This window comes from Dipodomys ordii, unplaced genomic scaffold (genome assembly GCF_000151885.1).
Source record: "Dipodomys ordii isolate 6190 unplaced genomic scaffold, Dord_2.0 Scaffold9, whole genome shotgun sequence".
In the NCBI taxonomy this organism is placed as follows: Eukaryota; Metazoa; Chordata; class Mammalia; order Rodentia; family Heteromyidae; genus Dipodomys; species Dipodomys ordii.
In genome coordinates, this window is record NW_012267225.1 from 10,171,492 (window position 1) to 10,188,449 (window position 16,958).

The 16,958-nt window shown below is 45.7% G+C and overlaps 2 protein-coding genes across 3 annotated transcripts in view; one reads left to right on the forward strand and one right to left on the reverse strand.

Moving 5' to 3' along the window:
- The window catches only part of Crem (cAMP responsive element modulator), a 94,475-nt gene extending 94,283 nt beyond the window's left edge, over positions 1 to 192 (reverse strand). For both annotated transcript variants that reach the window (XM_013009382.1, XM_013009385.1), the window contains exon 1: positions 60 to 192. The gene's annotated coding sequence lies outside the window, so the exon portion shown is untranslated. The remainder of the gene's footprint in view (positions 1 to 59) is intronic.
- The window catches only part of Cul2 (cullin 2), a 119,256-nt gene that overhangs the window by 795 nt on the left and 101,503 nt on the right, over positions 1 to 16,958 (forward strand). The gene's annotated exons all lie outside the window — the stretch shown is intronic.

Here is a 16,958-nt window from a genome sequence, read left to right on the forward strand (position 1 = left end):
CCACGCCGCGCCGCGCCGCCCGCTCCGGGTCTCCGCAGTGGGGCCGGCGCGCCACTTACCCGCCGCGAAGGGATTTACGTAGCGGACCTCGTCACTGCTTACGGACGCGAGGAGGTGGGGACGACGAGCCCGACGGCCGCTCCGCAGCGGCGCTGCCGCTCAGCCCGCGCCGACCCCACGTCGCCCCCACGTCAGCGGTGATGCGGTAGTCGCGGCTCCCCGCCGAGCTCGGGCCGACGCTAGCGCCGCACTCCACCCAACCGCGTCCTCGAGCCCCGCCCCTTGTCCCCGCCCCCCCACGCCCGACACGCCTCCTCCCGGGACAGCCCTGGCGGGGGGCTGGGGGAAGGCAGAAAAATAGGCTCGAACTCTGCTCTCTGCCGGCCGGCTGCGGGAGTGCAGCGCTGACAATCTAACAATTAAATGGAACGGGGGTGGGAGGGGGTTGGAGGAGCTGCCGTGGGCGGGGCCTACGGGGTGGGCGGAGTTACGGCCCGGAGCAGGAGCCTATAGGAGGAGCTAGCCCGCGGGTGGGTCGGAAGACCTGTACCCGGCCGGGGCTACGGAGTGTGAGGAGTGGGGAAACCTTAGAGGAAGGGCGTAGCCCAGAGAAGGGCGGGAGATAGAGACAGGGGTGGGGCACGGGATCGGACTTGAGACCGGAAGCTTTCTCTACACTTGTGCCCGTGAACCAATTAGTTGTAAGTTACCGGAACGGCGTTCCGGGTGCTCTCCTGCTGGAGTGGCGCTTAGATATGATACACACCCAGGAGTATCACTCAGCCATAAAGAAAAACGGGGATGTATCAGTTGCAAGAAAGTGGAGGGAGATGCCAGATGCCTCTCATTTACTGTACAGACACACACGCTTTTACCTAGGCAGAACTTGATTGTAACCATTTACCTGGGACTGAGGGGACCAGAAGGTGGAGGGAGAGGGAAGGAATGATGCACGGTGAAGGATACCTTGCAAGTATATATGAAGATGGCAAAAGGGCTCACTGAAAGCTGTTGAGCAGTATAGGAATGGGAATATAGGGGAAAAGCAATAGAAGGAGTTACATTAAATATGAAATGGATCCGGGCGCCGGTGGCTCACACCTGTAATCCTAGCTACTCGGGAGACTGAGATCTGAGGATCGCGGTTCAAAGCCAGCCCAGAAAACGGGAAGTGGTGCTGTGGCTCAAGTGCTACAACGCTAACCTTGAGCTGAAGAGCTGAGGGATAGCGCCCAGGCCCAGAGTTCAAGCCCCACGACCAACTATATATATGTATACAATCATACATATGCACATACAAAATACCACGATAAAACCCCTTCGTGCAATTACTAAGCACTGAAAAATACAAGAAAGTGAAACGGGGGGCTGGGAAGGCGGCTCAGTGGTAGAGCGCTTGCCTTGCATGCATGAGGCCCTGGGTTCGATTCCCTAGCACCACATAAGAAAAAAAAGCCGGAAGTGGCGCTGTGGCTCAAGTGGTAGAGCGCTAGCCTTCAGCTGAAGAGCTGAGGGACAGTGCCCAGACCCAGAGTTCAGGCCCCATGACCGGAACCAAAAAAAAAAAAAGAAAGTGAAATGGTCTGTTAAGGTTGAATAGCAGCTGAAGGGGGGGGGGGGTGAATGGAGGACGTGAATAAGGGTAATGATTGAAGCAGTTTGTATACATATATGAAAATACAACGATAAAATGATTGAAAGACTAGGATTAAGGGAGAGGACTGGGTTCAATTCCTCAGCACCACATAACAGAAAAAGCCGGAAGTGGCGCTGTGGCTCAAGTGGTAGAGCACTAGCCTTGAGCTGAAGAGCTGAGGGACAGCGCCCAGGTCCCACAACCGGCAAAAAGAAAAAGAAAAAAAAAGAAATTTCCCAGTGAGCCCCCTTTACCCCCTCCCCCCGCTTTAGACAACTAAAGCATTTAAGCTAAGGTCCCTTTTTTTTTCGGGGTGAGGGTCCGGTCGTGGGGCCTGAACTCTGGGCCTGGGCACTGTCCCTCAGCTCTTCAGCTCAAGGCTAGCACTCTACCACTTGAGCCACAGCACTACTTCCGACTTTTTTCTTTTTGCTTACGTGGTGCTGAGGAATCGAACAAGGGCCTCAGGCATGCAAGGCAAGAGCCCTACCACTGAGCCACCTTCCCAGCCCCAGCCAACGTCCCTTTTAAAAAGGGAATCGATTTTGAGACTTTCTGCACAACCAGATGCATATAGTCAATATGCATATAGTCAATAATAATTCATTTTATATTTCACAGTAAATTTCAATGATCTCACCAGAAAAGAACAGAACCACCCAAAAAATTAAAGGTGACAGAAATGTTAACTAGCTTGATTTAATCGTACCACATTGTGTACACCTATCAAAGGATCGTGTTGTGTCCCATAAATTATGTAATTATGATTTGTCAGTCAAAAGTAACTTTTTTTGTTTGTTTGTTTTTTTGGTCGGCCTTGGGGCTTGAACTCTGGGCCTGGGCGCTGTCCCTCAGCTCTTCAGCTCAAGGCGAGCACTCTACCACTTGAGCTACAGCGCCACTTCCAGTAATTTTTTTAAGAAGAAAAATAAGAAAGTGCAAACTATGCCTCTTTTTTTGTATCAGTACCACATCATTTATGTGGAAGTGTTAAGAAATGCTGCATTTTGGAGACTAAGAAAGCACTAAGATTAAAATACCCATATTTTAGCACCTACCACATATCATGGCCACTAATAAAAGAACAATAAAGCTTTCTTGTGTGACCTCAGCTTAAATGCAGTCTTATCAGCAGGGCCAAGTTTCATACCCTCTTGAGAGAGGCATAAGACTTTTAAACTAGGAAGAAGAATAATACCCACCTCCTAAGATTGTTATTTAAGCAATCAAGCCCGAAGCTGGGCACTGGCAACTCAAGCCTGTAATCCTAGCTACTAAAGAGGCTGAGATTTGAGGATCTAAGTTTTAAGCCAACCTGACTATGAAAGTCCGTGAGACTCCAACTCACCACCAACAAGCCTGGAGGAGAGCTGTGGCTCAAGTGGTAGAGCACTGGCCTTAAGCACAAAAGCTTAGGGTCAGTGTCCAGGCCCTGAGTTCAAGCCCCAGGACTGGCGCGCATGCAAACACACACACACACACACACAAAACACAAAACTCTGTTTTCCTGGCAGCAGGCCTGTTTAGCAGATTAATCTGTAAGATAGGTGTCATTCCCTTCTTATAGAGAATGCAGCTTGTACCTCAGTCTCCTCTTTCCTATTTTTTAAAATTTTATTTTATTGTAAAGATGCTGTAGAGAGGGGTTACAGTTACAGAGTAAGGTAATGAGTACATTTCTTGTCGAGCATTGTTACAATCTCCCTTGTTGTTTTCCTACTATCCTTCCCACTATCCCTCCCCATCCTCTTTCCTCTTGACTCCTCTTCCTATCCTTGAAAATGTGTTCACACTTAGTCTCCCGGAACTGCTTGCCACAGAAGTCACATGGTCACACACATTACATTTTCAAATTCGCCCTTCTGTCTGCTCCTTCAGGTCTTACCATCCTCTAGCCACCAGTTTGTTCGACAGTAGAGGCCACTTGCCACAGTCACTCCTTCAACACTTACCACTTTTTATTTTTATTTTTGCCTGTCCTGAGGCTTGAACTCAGGGCCTGGGCTCTGTCCCTGAGTTTCTCTGTGCTCAAGGATAGCCCTCTACACTTGAGTCACAGTGCCACTTCTGGCCTTTTCCGTTTATGTGGTACTGAGGGATCGAGCCCAGTGCTTAATGCACGCTAAACAAGCACTCTACCACTAAGCCACATTCCCAGCCCTCACTTACCATTTCTTTCTTTTTCTTTCTTTCTTTCTTTCATTTTTTTTTTTTGGTTGGTCGTGGGGCTTGAATTCTGGGCTTGGGCACTGTTCCTGGGCTCTTCAGCTCAAGGCAAGCACTCTATCACCTGAGCCACAGAACCACTTCCAGTTTTCTAATGGTTTTATTGGAGATAAGAGTCTCACAGACTTCCCTGCCAGGGCTGGCTTTGAACCTTGATCCTCAGATCTCAGTCTCCTGAGTAGCTAGGATTACAGGCTTGCGCCACTAGTGCCAGGCTATTTACCACTTCTTATTCCCTGACTCCTTAGCTTTTACTCACTCCCTTCTCTCTGATTACTACACCTGACCTCTTTTCTCACTCTTTATCTCCTTAACCTCTTTTATTTCGTCTTGGAAAGATGTTTTCTTCTAGAAACTATGACTTATTTTTTCTTCTCAAAGTGAGCTCTGTTCTACTCTGGAAACTGTAGGATTTGATCAAATTAGTGCAGAGACTTGGGTTTTTTTCTCTAAATACTTTTTGGCAAAATGATGCCAGTAATAGTATTTCTCTTATTTTTTTGGTTAAAGTCACCAGTAGTAATTCATATTCACATGCTTAGGGACACAACCCAGGGCCTCCTGCTTGTAGGCACCTATGATGAGTTATTTTCTGTTTTTAACTTTTGGGAATTTTTTTTATTCCCATATGTAGCTATGCAAGGTGGTTTCATTTTGAGATTGTCACACATGCATCCAAAGTATTCTAATCAAAGTCACCCCTCTATACTTCTCCCTTACTCCTCCCCATTTCTTAAAACAATTTCATCAGCCTTTATTGTTTGTTTATTTTTTGCCAGTCCTGGGGCCTGAACTCAGGGCCTGGGCATGTCCCTGAGCTTCTTTTACTCAAGGCTAGCACTCTACCACTTGAGCCACATTCTCACCCCAGATTTTATTGTTTTATCTGCATATATGCAAATAAACTACTTGGACTATATTCATCCTCATCTTCTGCTTCCTGCTGATACACTCCGCAAAAGAGCCTACTTTACTCTTCTGCCATTCATTTTTTAAGTATATTAATTACATCTCACCTTTTCCCCTCTTCATTCATCTGGCTCATACCTACAAACCTCTTAGATACTCAAGAGACTTGAGATCTGAACATTGAAGTTCAAAGTCAGTTGGGACAGGAAAGTCTGTGAAATTCTTATCTCCAATTAACCACCAGAAAACACTACGTGGTGCTGTGGCTCAAGTGGTAGAGCATGTACTTTGAGCTGAAGCGCTAAGGGACAGTGCCCATGCCCAGAGTTCAGGCTCCATTACCAACAAAAACCAACAGCAACAACAAAAAGCTTTTTAAAAATTATATGCTGATCAGAATAATCTTCCCTATTATTTCTCTTTCTCTGACCTCCATCACTCTATTCATCAACAGCTTTCATTGAGGTTCATTAACTCATCTTCGTATGTACTTGAAATTATTTTTTCTTAACATAAAATGTGGTTTTGTTGTACCGAGGCCGTAACAGACAGTGGATTTTGTCAATACTTCTAGGTGTCCAGGTTTCCCTGTCAAGCCTGTTCCCACTCCCACTCAAATCATGGGTGGTGGCCATGATCTCCAAAGATGTTCCCCATTTCAAGGGGAGGGGAACAGATGAATGAAGAGGGGAAAAGGTGAGGGGGAGAGAATGCAGTCATATTATTCAATGTATATCCTATGAAACTAGGAAAATTGAAGGGAGGGGTGGGTTGGGAGTGATTTGGAGGGCGACATCCAACCTCAATCAAGATGCATTGTACTCATAAACTCGTGTATTGAATGGCAACTTCTTGTCCAACTAAAGATAATAAAAATAAAGTGGCGCTGTAGCTCAAGTGGTAGAGCGCTCGCCTTGAGTTGAAGAGCTCAGGGACAACACCCAGGCCCAGAGGTCAAGCCCCATGACCGACAAAAAAAAAAAAAGATAATAAAAATATAAACTGGGTGCTGGTGGCTCACACCTGTCATCCTAGCTACTAAGGAGGCTGAGGTCTGAGGATCTTGGTTCAAAGCCAGCCTGGGCAGGAAAGTCCATGAGACTCTTATTTCCAATAAACCACCAGAAAACCAGAAGTGGTTCTGTGGCTCAAGTGGTAGATTGCTGGCTTTGAGCTTACGAGTTCGGACAGTGCTCAGGCCCAAGATCAGAGTTCAAGCCCCATGACTAACCAAAAAAATTTTTTTTAATAAAAAAGTATATACATATATATATATATGTATATATGTATATGAAGAAAAGAAATTGAATTCATATAGCTTTGTATATAAACTGGGCTTTTATTTATTTATTTATTTTGCCTAGCCTGGAGCTTGAACATAGGGCCTGGGCATTGTCCCTCAGCTCTTCAGCTCAAGGAGAGCACTCTACCACTTGAGCCACAATGCCACTTCCAGTTTTCTGGTGGCTTATTGGAGATAAGAGTCTTACGAACTTTCCTGCCCAGGCTGACTTAGAACCATGGTCCTCAGACCTCAGCCTCCAGAGTAGCTAGGATTACAGGCTGTGAATCTATAATGAATCTAGAATTCACAAATATCAGGTCTGCTAGGCCATGGGGGCCCTGGCCTCCCCACCTCCTGCATAAGTCTCAACACAGTACCTACATTTCCTAGGAAACTGGCATACCTGGAAGCAGTCATGTCCCCCTCCTCCAAGGTCACATCTGGGGCCACCCCTGTCACACCTCCCATCAGATGAGAGAGTGTCCCAGGCCCTGAGGTTACATCAAGTGTGGCCACAACTCTTCCCATCCCTGGCCTAGATAAATCCTAGCCCTAGGATGGGTAGTCCCTTAGGCCATGTGCTCTCCACCATGCCTGATGGGGCAGCAGTTCAGTAAATAAACTTATTTTTCTGCCTGAATACCACCTGGTGATCTCTTCACCAGCTACCTAATTAAACATACCTATTTAATTTATCTTACAACAAAGACCTTAATTTGACCATCTCCTATTTTGTGGATTATATTGACATTAAGTGAGTATTTCATTTCCCTCAAACAAAAGGAAACATTTTTAAAATATTCTTTTATTATAAAGAATCACTGTACAGAGTGATTACAGTTACCTGAGTAAGGTAATGAGTACATTTCCTATTGAGCATTATTACCCCCTCCTTTGTTTTCCCTCTACTATTCCTTCACTCTAAACCCCCCCTCCCCCAAGTTGTAAAGTTCATTTTCAACATAGTGTTTTGTAAAAAGGACCAGTGCTCAGTTTTTTGTTTTTTGCTTTTTAGTTTTTTTTGTGGGTTGTGGATCTTGAACTGTAGGCCTGGGCACTGTCCCTCAGCTCTTCAGAGTTCAAGGCTAGTGCTCTACCACTTAGCCACAGAACCACTTCTTTTGCTTTTTCTGCTTATGTGGTGCTGAGGAATGGAACCCAGGGCCTCATGCTTACAAGGCAAGCACTCTACCACCAAGCCATCTTCCCAACCCAAAAGGAAACATTTTTATAATAGAGATGGGTAACTGGAAATTTCAGCCACTCCAACCCAAGCTGACATAACCACCTAAAATTCATTATTGATTTCTGTGTGAAGCCAAACATTAAAGGCACAGCTTTCCTCTTCCTGCGGCTACAAGGACCCATGTGGTTTCTACGCCTGGCAATGTGAAGATTCACTTGAGGATTTGTCAATCTGAGTTTTATCTCAGGAATTTGATAAATGTTGCAATCTGCCACCTGCTCCTTAATCTGCAGTGACTAGGAACAATACAATAACGGAAAACAGACCATGGAAATAAGATTTGGGAGGTGGCTCAGTGGTAGAGCACTTGCCTTGCATGCCTGAGGCCCTGGGTTCGATTACTCAGCACCACAGAAGCAAAAAGAAAAAAGCTGGAAGTGGCACTGTGGCTCAAGTGGTAGAGCGCTAGCCTTGAGTTGAAGAGCTGAGGGACATTGCCCAGGCCCAGAGTTCAGGCCCCATGACCGGACCCCCAAAAAAAAGATTTGGGGTACCAGGGTACCTGTAGCCTTTCACCGGCAACAGATCCCAAAGTTCCATTAACCAAGGTTTCTATTGGTCTTCTGCAAAGAAGTAAGGTCCAAACTTCAACACGTAACAATATTTTTAAATAAACTTTATTATTTTTTTCCAGTCCTGAGCTTGAACTCAGAGCCTAGGCGCTGTCCCTGAGCTTCTTTTGCTCAAGGCTAGCACTCTACAACTATAGCCACAATGCCACTCTTGGCTTTTTCTGTTTATTTGGTACTGAGGAATCAAACCCAGGGCTTCATGCATGCCAGGCAAGCACTCTACCACTAAGCCACATTCCCAGCCCAATGTGTGACAATATTTTGTATACAAGTGGTACAAGTTGTGACAAGTGACTACCTTACTCAGGGAAGCAAAGCTAAACAGTAAACGCTTAGAATTTGCATAAACCTAGGTCTACCCTTAAACTCCCACACAGTTTAGAGTTGAATCTGAGTTGCTGTTAGTCACATTACAGCATAAAACATCTTCTTTCTTTATTCTCTAGTTCAACAAATGCAATTTTTTTTTTTTTGATGAGACATCATGGAGCTTGAACTCAAAGTCTATAGGCATTGTCCTTAAGCTCTTCAGCTCAAGGCTAATGCTCTACCACTTGAGCTACAGTGCCAGTTCTGGCTTTCTGGTGGTTTATTGGAGATGAAAGTTTCACAGACTTTCCTCCCCCAGCCGGCTTTGAACTTTGATCCTCAGATCTCAGTCTCCTGAGTAGCTAGGTTTACTGGCATGAGCCACCAGGGCTTTGCAAACAAACAGACTTTTGTGTGTGAGAGAGACTGTCTAGGATATTAAAGGTTTTTTGTTTGTTTGTTTTTTTAATTTTGTCAGTCGAGGTGCTGGAACTCTGGGCCTGGGCATTGTCCATCAACTCTTCTACTCAAGGCTATTGTTCGATCACTTGAGCCCCAGCACCACTTCCTGTTTTGGGTGGTTTATTGGAGATAAGAGTCTCATAGACTTTCTTGCCTGGGCTGGCTTTGAACCGCAATCCTCTGATCACAGCCTCCTGAGTAGCTAAGATTACAGTTGTGAGCCACTGGTGCCCCGCTAAGATTTTTTTTTTTTTTGTTGGGCCTCATGCATGCAAGGCAAGCACTCTACCACTGAGCCACCTCAAGTTTTTTATTGTGAAAATACTGTACAGAAAGAAAAAAGAAAATACTGTACAGAGGGGTTACATGAGCAAGGTAATGAGTACATTTCTTATCAAGCATTGTTGCCTCCTCCTTAGTTTTTCCCCTACCATCCCTTCCCTCTCACCTACTCAACTATATTTCCCCCACTCCCCCCACCCACCCTAAGATATTTTTTAAAAGTGGAAATAAGAACCATCTTAAGCTGGGAGGCTGAGATTTGAGGATCACAATTCAAAGCCAGCTGGGGCAGGAAAGAGCTCAAGGACAGCACCCAGGCCCAGAGTTCAAGCCCCAGGATTGACCAAAAAAACAAACAATTGTGACTTAAATATAGTTGACCTTAGTCAAGTAGGTTAAAAATGGTTTAGAGCTGGTTTTTGTGCACGTGTCTGTTATTTCTGCACTTGTGTGGTTTCAAGTCTATCTTTTTTTGTTGTTGTTGTTGGTCATGGGGCCTGAGCTCTGGGCAAGGGCGCTGTCCCTGAGCTCTTCAGCTCAAGGCTAGTACTCTACCACTGAGCCACAGCACCACTTCCAGCTTTTTCTGTTTATGTGGTGCTGAGGAATCGAACCCAGGGCCTCATGCATGCAAGGCAAGCACTCTAGCACTGAGCCATCTTCCCAGCCCCTCAAGTCTATCTTACCCACACAGTGAGACATGATTTCTTAAAAAAAGAAAAGAAAAAAAAAAGTTTAAGAGTGTCTTACTGTTTTATAGGGAAACGTTCTTCTGTAGAACATTGCTAATAATGGCCTTTTTTGTTTTTCAGAGCTGAGGCCCAAACTCAGGCCCTTGTACTTGCCAGGCTTGCTCTTCCACTGAGCTATACCCCAACCCCTCAATAATGGCCTCTTGAGCTAGGGTGTTCCTTAGTAGTAGAGCCTCAGCAACCCAAAGAAATAAAAGTTTCTTATAGCTAACTGCTACAGTTGATTGTTTAGTTTTTTGAGTTAGGGTCTTGGGTGTGTAGTATAAGCTGCCTTAGAATTTATAATCTTCCTTCTTCCTGAGTAATCTCAAACTTCTGAGTAGCTAGCTAGATGTGAGCTACCAGACCCTGCTGTAATGTTTTCATATATGCATACAAAGTACCTTGCCCATATTTTTCCTCATTTACCCTCCCCATTAGTCTTCTGCTGGTACTCACCCCCATATATAGCCCGTTTCACTTTGCTGAACACACCCATTATTTCTTTGGATGTATGCATGTCTTGGGTCTTGAATTCAAGGCTTGAATTCATTGCCCCTTAGCTCTTTGTAAGGTATATTAAATAGGTAGGTTTCATTAGCTAGCCCATGAAGAGAACACCACGCACTATTCAGGCAGGAAAAGAAGTTTATTTACCGAACTGCTGCCCTCACCATGCATGGTAGAGAAGCATGGCTGAAAAGGAAAGCGGGGAGGAGGATGGAGGGGGGAGGAGGATGGAGGGGAAGGATGAAGGGGGGGAGGAGGATGGGGGGAGGACCCCACCTCTGGGCCAGGACTTATCTAGGCCAGGGACAAGAAGAGGTGTGGCCAGGTGGGGGAAAGGTGTGGCCACACTGGATCTGGACATGACTTCAGAGTCTGGGACCCTCCTCTCATCAGATAGGGGGAATGTGACCACAGGTGGCCCAGCAGGAGGGGAAGGTGACTGCTTCCAAGTCTGCCAGTTACCTAAATAACAGAACCTGGGTGGAAACTTAGCCAAGAGGGAGGGAGGTGTCCCTGTGCAGACTGTACACTCTTCAGCTCAAGGCTAGTACTCTACTACTTGAGCCGCTGCGCCACTTCCAGGTTTTTCTATTTCTGTGGTGCTGAGGAATTGAACCCAGGGCCTCATGCCTGCAAGGCAAGCACTCTACCAATGAGCCACCTTCCCAGCCCCTGTCCTTGAGCTTTTGTACTCAAGGCTAGCACTCTACCACTTGAGCCACAGCTCCACTTTCAGCTTTTTTGCTAGTTAATTGGTGATGAGTCTCACAGATTTTCCTGCCCAGACTCACTTCGAATGTTGATCCTCAGATCTCAGCCTCCCAAGTAGCTAAGATTACAGTGTGAGAGACCAGTGCTGAGCTAGTTAAAGCTTTTTATTTTTATTTTTGCTAGTCCTGGGGCTTGAACTCAGGGTGCTAGCACTCAACCCATTGAGCTACAACACCATTTCTTCTGGCTTTTTTTGTTTATGTAGTACTGAGGAATTGAACCAGTGCTTCATGCATGCTAGGCTGGCATTCTACAACTAAACCACATACCCAGCCCTCCTTAAAGCTTTTTGATAGTTAATTGGAGATAAAAGTCTCAAAGAGAGCCTGGTGATGGTGGCTCCCACCTTTAATGCTAGCTACTCAGGAAGCTGAGATCTGAGGATCTTGGTTCAAAGCCAGCTCTGGCAGGAAAATCTGTGAGATGCTTACCTCCAATTAACCAGTCAAAATCCGGAAGTGGAGCTATGGCTCAAAGTGGTAGAGTGCTAGCCTTCCTTGAGCAAAAGATCTCAGGGATAGCACCCAGGCCCGAAGTTAAAGCCCCACAACTGAAGAAGAAGAAAAAAAAGTCTTAGGAATTTTCCTTTGAATTTCAATGTCATACATTAATTCTTGCAATCCAATGTTCAGATTTGCTCTCTGTACCAAATTATAAGAAATGATGAATGTATAATCTATCTCAGTAACAGTTATGGATTTTTCTTTAAAATAAGCTCTTTTAAGTCAAACACTGGTGGCTCACACCTGTAATCCTAGCTACTTCAGACTTTGAGGTTCAAAGCTAGAACAGGCAGGAAAGCCTCTGAAAATTTTACCTCCAATTAACTACCAAAAAGTCAGATGTAAGCTGTGAGCAAAAACAGTTCAGGGAAATCCCCCAGGCCTGAGTTCAAGCCCCAGGAATGGAACATACACACAAAAAAGTAAGTGAACTGGGACTGGGAAGGTGGCTCAGTGGTAGAGTGTTTGCCTTGAGCTGAAGAGCTGAGGGACAGCGCCCAGGCCCAGAGTTCAGGACCCATGACCGGACCTCCCCCTCCCAAAAAAAGTAAGTAAACAAACAAATAAATAAATACATTAAGCTCATTCAGATGCTGAGAGCTCTGTAATCCTAATACTCCAGGCCATGAGACTGAGGATCACTGTTCAAAGCCATGCCAGGTCGTAAAGTCCATGAGACTATTATCTCCAATTAATTACCAAAAAGCCAACTGTTGAGCTGTGGCTCAAGTGAAAGAATGTTAGTTTTGAGCAAAAAAGGCTCAGAAACAGTACCAAGACTCCTAGTCTAAAGCCCAAGACTGTCACAAACAAACATAGATAAATAAAAAGCTAATTTAAAGCTGAGTGTGGGTGGCTCATGACTATAATCCTAGCTACTAAGGAGGCTGAGATCTGAGGATCATGGTTCAAAGCCAGCTTGGGCAGGAAAGTTCATGAGTCTCTTTTTTTTTTCTCCCCCAGGAGACTCTTATCTCTAATAAACCACCAGAAAATCAGAAGTGGCACTGTGGCTCACATAGTAGAGGACTTGCCTTGAGCTGAAGTGCACAGGGACAATGCCCAAGCATAGCTTTGAATTATGTGACTGCAAAGAAAGGTAAAAGATCCATGAGTCATTTCTTTTTATTAAAGAAATAAGAGAATATTTTTTCAGTTGTGGGGCTTGAACTGGAGGAGTGCTCTACCACTCAAGCCACAGTACCACTTGTGGCTTTTTCTGTTTAAGTGGTGCTGAGAATGGAACCCAGTACCTCATGTGTGTGAGGCAAGTACTCTACCACCGAGCCACCTTCCCAGCCCCTAAAGATAATACTTTTAAAATGGTTTTCAAATGAAATAATCAAGGAGAAGCAAAGAGAGAATCTGTAGTCTAGCACCAGCTACCTTCCCAGCCCCAGGCAAGGGTTTTGGTGGGTAAGTTAGGTAAGGTCCACTCAAAGCAAGGGTAACCTTCAGGATTCCTTTCCTCAGATATGTCCTTTTATTCTTTGTTTTTATTCACTCTTGAAGAATTCCCAGATTTTTTTTTTTTGCCATTTTCAAGAAAGGAGATTTAGATAGCTTCTTTTTTATCTTTTAATATTGTAATTTAACATTAGAAAGAAGGTTTGGAGGCTGGGATCCTGGCTCAGTGGTAGAGTGCTTGCCTTGCATGCATGAGGCCCTGGGTTCAATTCCTCAGCACCACATAAGCAGAAAAAGCCAGAAGTGGGGCTATGGCTCAAGTGGTAGAGCACTAGCCTTGAGCTAAAGAGCTCAGGGACAGTGCCCAGGCCCAGAGTTCAGATGCCAGGACAAAAAAAAGAAAGAAAGGTAGGTGAGAGAGAAATTTATCGACTTTTTCAGTTTACTCCTGGTAACTTGTGTGTGTGTGTGTGTGTGTGTGTGTGTGTGTGTGTGTGTGTGTGTGAATTGTGGGGCCTGAGCACTGTCCCTGAGCTCTTCAGCTCAAGGCCAGCGCCCTACCATTTGAGCCACAGCACTACTTCTGGTTTGCTGGTGGTTATTGGAGAAAAGTCTGAAGGACTTTCCTGCCTGTGCTGGTTTTGAACCGTGATCCTCAGATCTGTCTCCTGAGAAGCTAGGATTACAAGTGTGAGCCACCAGCGCCCTGCTTCCTTTTCAGTGTGGCTCTTTTGGCATTTGTTAAAACAACAATGACAACAAGGGTTGGGAATGTGGCTTAGTGGTAGAGTGCTTGCTTAGCATTCATGAAGTCCTGGGTTTGATTCCTCAGTACCACATAAACAGAAAAAGCTGGAAGTGGCTCTGTGGCTTAAGTGGTAGAACACTAGCCTTGAGCACAAGGAGGCTTAAGGACAGAGCCCAGGCCCTGAGTTCAAGCCCTAGGACTGGTGAAAATCAACAACAACAACAAAAACTATGCTATTCATTAGGCACATCAAATTGTAATACCTGTACATTGGAATTTATATCTAAGCATGAATTATAAAGGGGACTATTTAAAACCAATTAAGGTGGGTGCTGGTTGCCCACAACTGTAATTCTCACTACTGAAGAGGCTGAGATCTGATGATCGTGGTTGAAAGCCAATCCAGGCAGGAAAGTCCAAGAGACCCTACCTCCAATTAAACACCAAAAAAGCCAGAAGTGGAGCTGTGGCTAGCCTTGAGCAAAAAATCTCAGAGACAGCACCCAGCCCTGAGTTCAAGCCCCAAGATTGCCACACATAAAGAAAACAAATTAGAATATATTACTAACTTAAGCCATAGAGCTTGCAATCATTAATGGCTCAATCTAGTGGCCTTAGACACTTAATTTTATTTTACCACAGCTGTTTATTCCTCAACTTTTTTTTTTTTTGCCAGTCCTGGGGCCTGGATATTGTCCCAGAGCTTCTTTTGCTGAATGCTAGCACTCTACCACTTGAACCACTTCTGGCTTTTTCTGTTTATATGGGGAAGTGAACCCAGGGCTTTCATGCATGCTAGGCCAGCCTTCTACCTCTAAACCACATTCCAGCCTTGGTATTTAAATTTTTAATTCATACCTTTTATCTCAGCTATTCTGGAGGTGGATTGAAGCTATAGGCCAGCCCAAAGAGAAAGTGAGACTTGGGTATGCTGGAGTGAGCCTGTAAGGTCAAGCCTGAAGATCAAGGAGACCAGCCCTGGCAGCTAAGCAAGACCGTATCTGAAAAATAACTAAAACATAAAGGACTGGGGATGGGGGATGGGTTGAAGGGCTTGACTCCTGCCTAATAAACTTGATTCCAAGTCCAGTAATATTGCACCAAAGAAAGACTTTTTAATAAACCCCACCCATTACGTTTTTAACATTAATCCCATCTTCCATCTTCTTTTTTGTTGTTGTTGTTGGTCATGGGTCTTGAACTCAGGGTCTGGGTGCTATCCCTCAGTTTTTCTGCGCAAGGCTAGTTTATTTTGAGCCACAGCACCACTTCCTGTTTTTTGGAGGTTAATTGGAGATAAGAGTCTCATGAACTTTTCCTGCCTGAGGCTGGCTTCAAAATTTGATTCTCAGATCTCAGCCTCCTGTGTAGCTAGGATTTGTTATGGGGAAAAGAGTCCACCACTCATGACAGCCTCATGTAAAAAGATGACTTTATTGGGGAAGTGGATAGCTGACTGGCCAGCGACGCAGCACAGACACAGAATTGCACAGCTGCAGAGCTGAAACTGGACCCCAAATGGCCCACAAGCTAGGGTTTTTAAAGGCAAAATCCACGTGGTCAAGCCTGGTCACACGCAGGTAACCAATGGGTTCGCAACACACACAAAGGATTGCATAGTCATGTTAGGCCACACGCAGGTGGCCAATGGAGTTACAGTTTGTCTTATAGTAGTTGCTTAAACTATCCCATCATTTTGGTTTGAATTGGCACATGAATTTGGCAGGCAAAAGGCAGGGTTTACAGTAAGCTGGTGGTATTGCCAGTTGAGCAAGATTACAACCTATCTGCTTTATTGGTCAGTCTTTTTTTTTTTTTTTTTTTGGGTCTGGTTGTGGGGCCTGAACTCTGGGCCTGGGCACTGTCCCTCAGCTCTTCAGCTCAAGGCTAGCACTCTACCACTTGAGCCACAGCGCCACTTCTGGCTTTTTTTTTTTTCTTCTGCTTATGTGGTGCTGAGGAATTGATCCCAGGGCCTCATGAATGCAAGGCAAACGCTCTACCACTGAGCCACCTTCCCAGCCCTATTGGTCAGTCTTTTAACTGAACAATCAAGGATGGGTTAGGTTGTTAAGGGGAGGGGGATCAGATGCATTTTTTTATTCTGGGAACTAGGCCCATCGGAGCCAAGACATGACCCTGTGATTAAGGTTGTTTTTCTAGTTTGAACATTGTTTAAAGGTTTGTAGTCACCACCTTCAAAAATGGAGTCTAAAATCCCTAAAACAAGCAAAGCTCAAAATGGAATCAATCAGCTTGGGCCCCATCTCAGGGTCCACTTCAGACTGCAGGTTGTTGTTGGTTGTGGGGCTTGAACTCAGCCTGGGCGCTCTCCTCAGCTCTTCAGTTCAAGGTTAGAGCTCTACCACTTGAGCTACAGCGCCACTTCCGGTTTTCTGGTGGTTAATTGGAGATTAGAGTCTCACAGACTTTCCAGCATGGGCTGGCTTTGAACCCAGATCTTCAGATCTCAGCCTCTTGAGTAGTTGCGACCCTCAGATCTCAGCCTTCTGAGTAGGTAAGAGTCATGGGCTCCTGGCCTGGGGAGAGTGTTTTTAAAAGGCCTTGAAAAGATTGGCAGTTTAGCAAAGAAGGTTGGGAGGGAAATACTCCACAGACAAGTTGACATGGAAAGGTTGGCAATATGAAAGGCAATTAAAGAACAAAGCGAGGCATTTATTTCCATTGTGAAACTGTGTGAGGAGTGGATGGATGAATTTTCTTCGGCTCCCTTTAAACTCTTGGGGCGGGGGGGGGGGGGCTGACAGCCTCTGACTGAGAAGCTAAGGGCTGTTGATGGGTTGAGTTAGCCAGGGCTGTGGAGAAATTCCTTTCTTGACAATACGAATATGTCCCAGCCTTTGTCTCAAGACAATCCACTGGGCAAGTAATCTGTCAGAAGGGAAAGTACTTTGTCTACACGTTTCCGATCATTTGCAAAGCCGCTGGAAATATGTGTGCACCAGGAGCTTTGTGGTGTCCTAGAGATCCTCCTGGGTCTGAGCCGACTCGAGGTCAAATGCTTCTTAGGGCCGACTCCCCTACGAGGAGTTGTTATTAATGTTTCCAAACTCGGCGGGTACTGTGTCTCCACGGTGCCTCACTGCCTAACGAGTCCTGCCAGCAATCACTTCGATTATTGATTTCCAAGGCTTCAGCAATTGCAGGAAGCTGGGCCTTCTGCGCTTGCCGTAACGTGGACTCTACCACTGCCTTCCGGTGGGGGGATTCGGAAGCGGCGGAAGGAGACCAGAGGCTGTGGGGTGGGCAGGCCGGGAACCCGGGAGGATCGCCGCTCGACAGATCTCGTCCCCGGCCGGCCCGTCTCCCCGCGCCCCTCCCGCCGCCCTCCCCGCCCGGC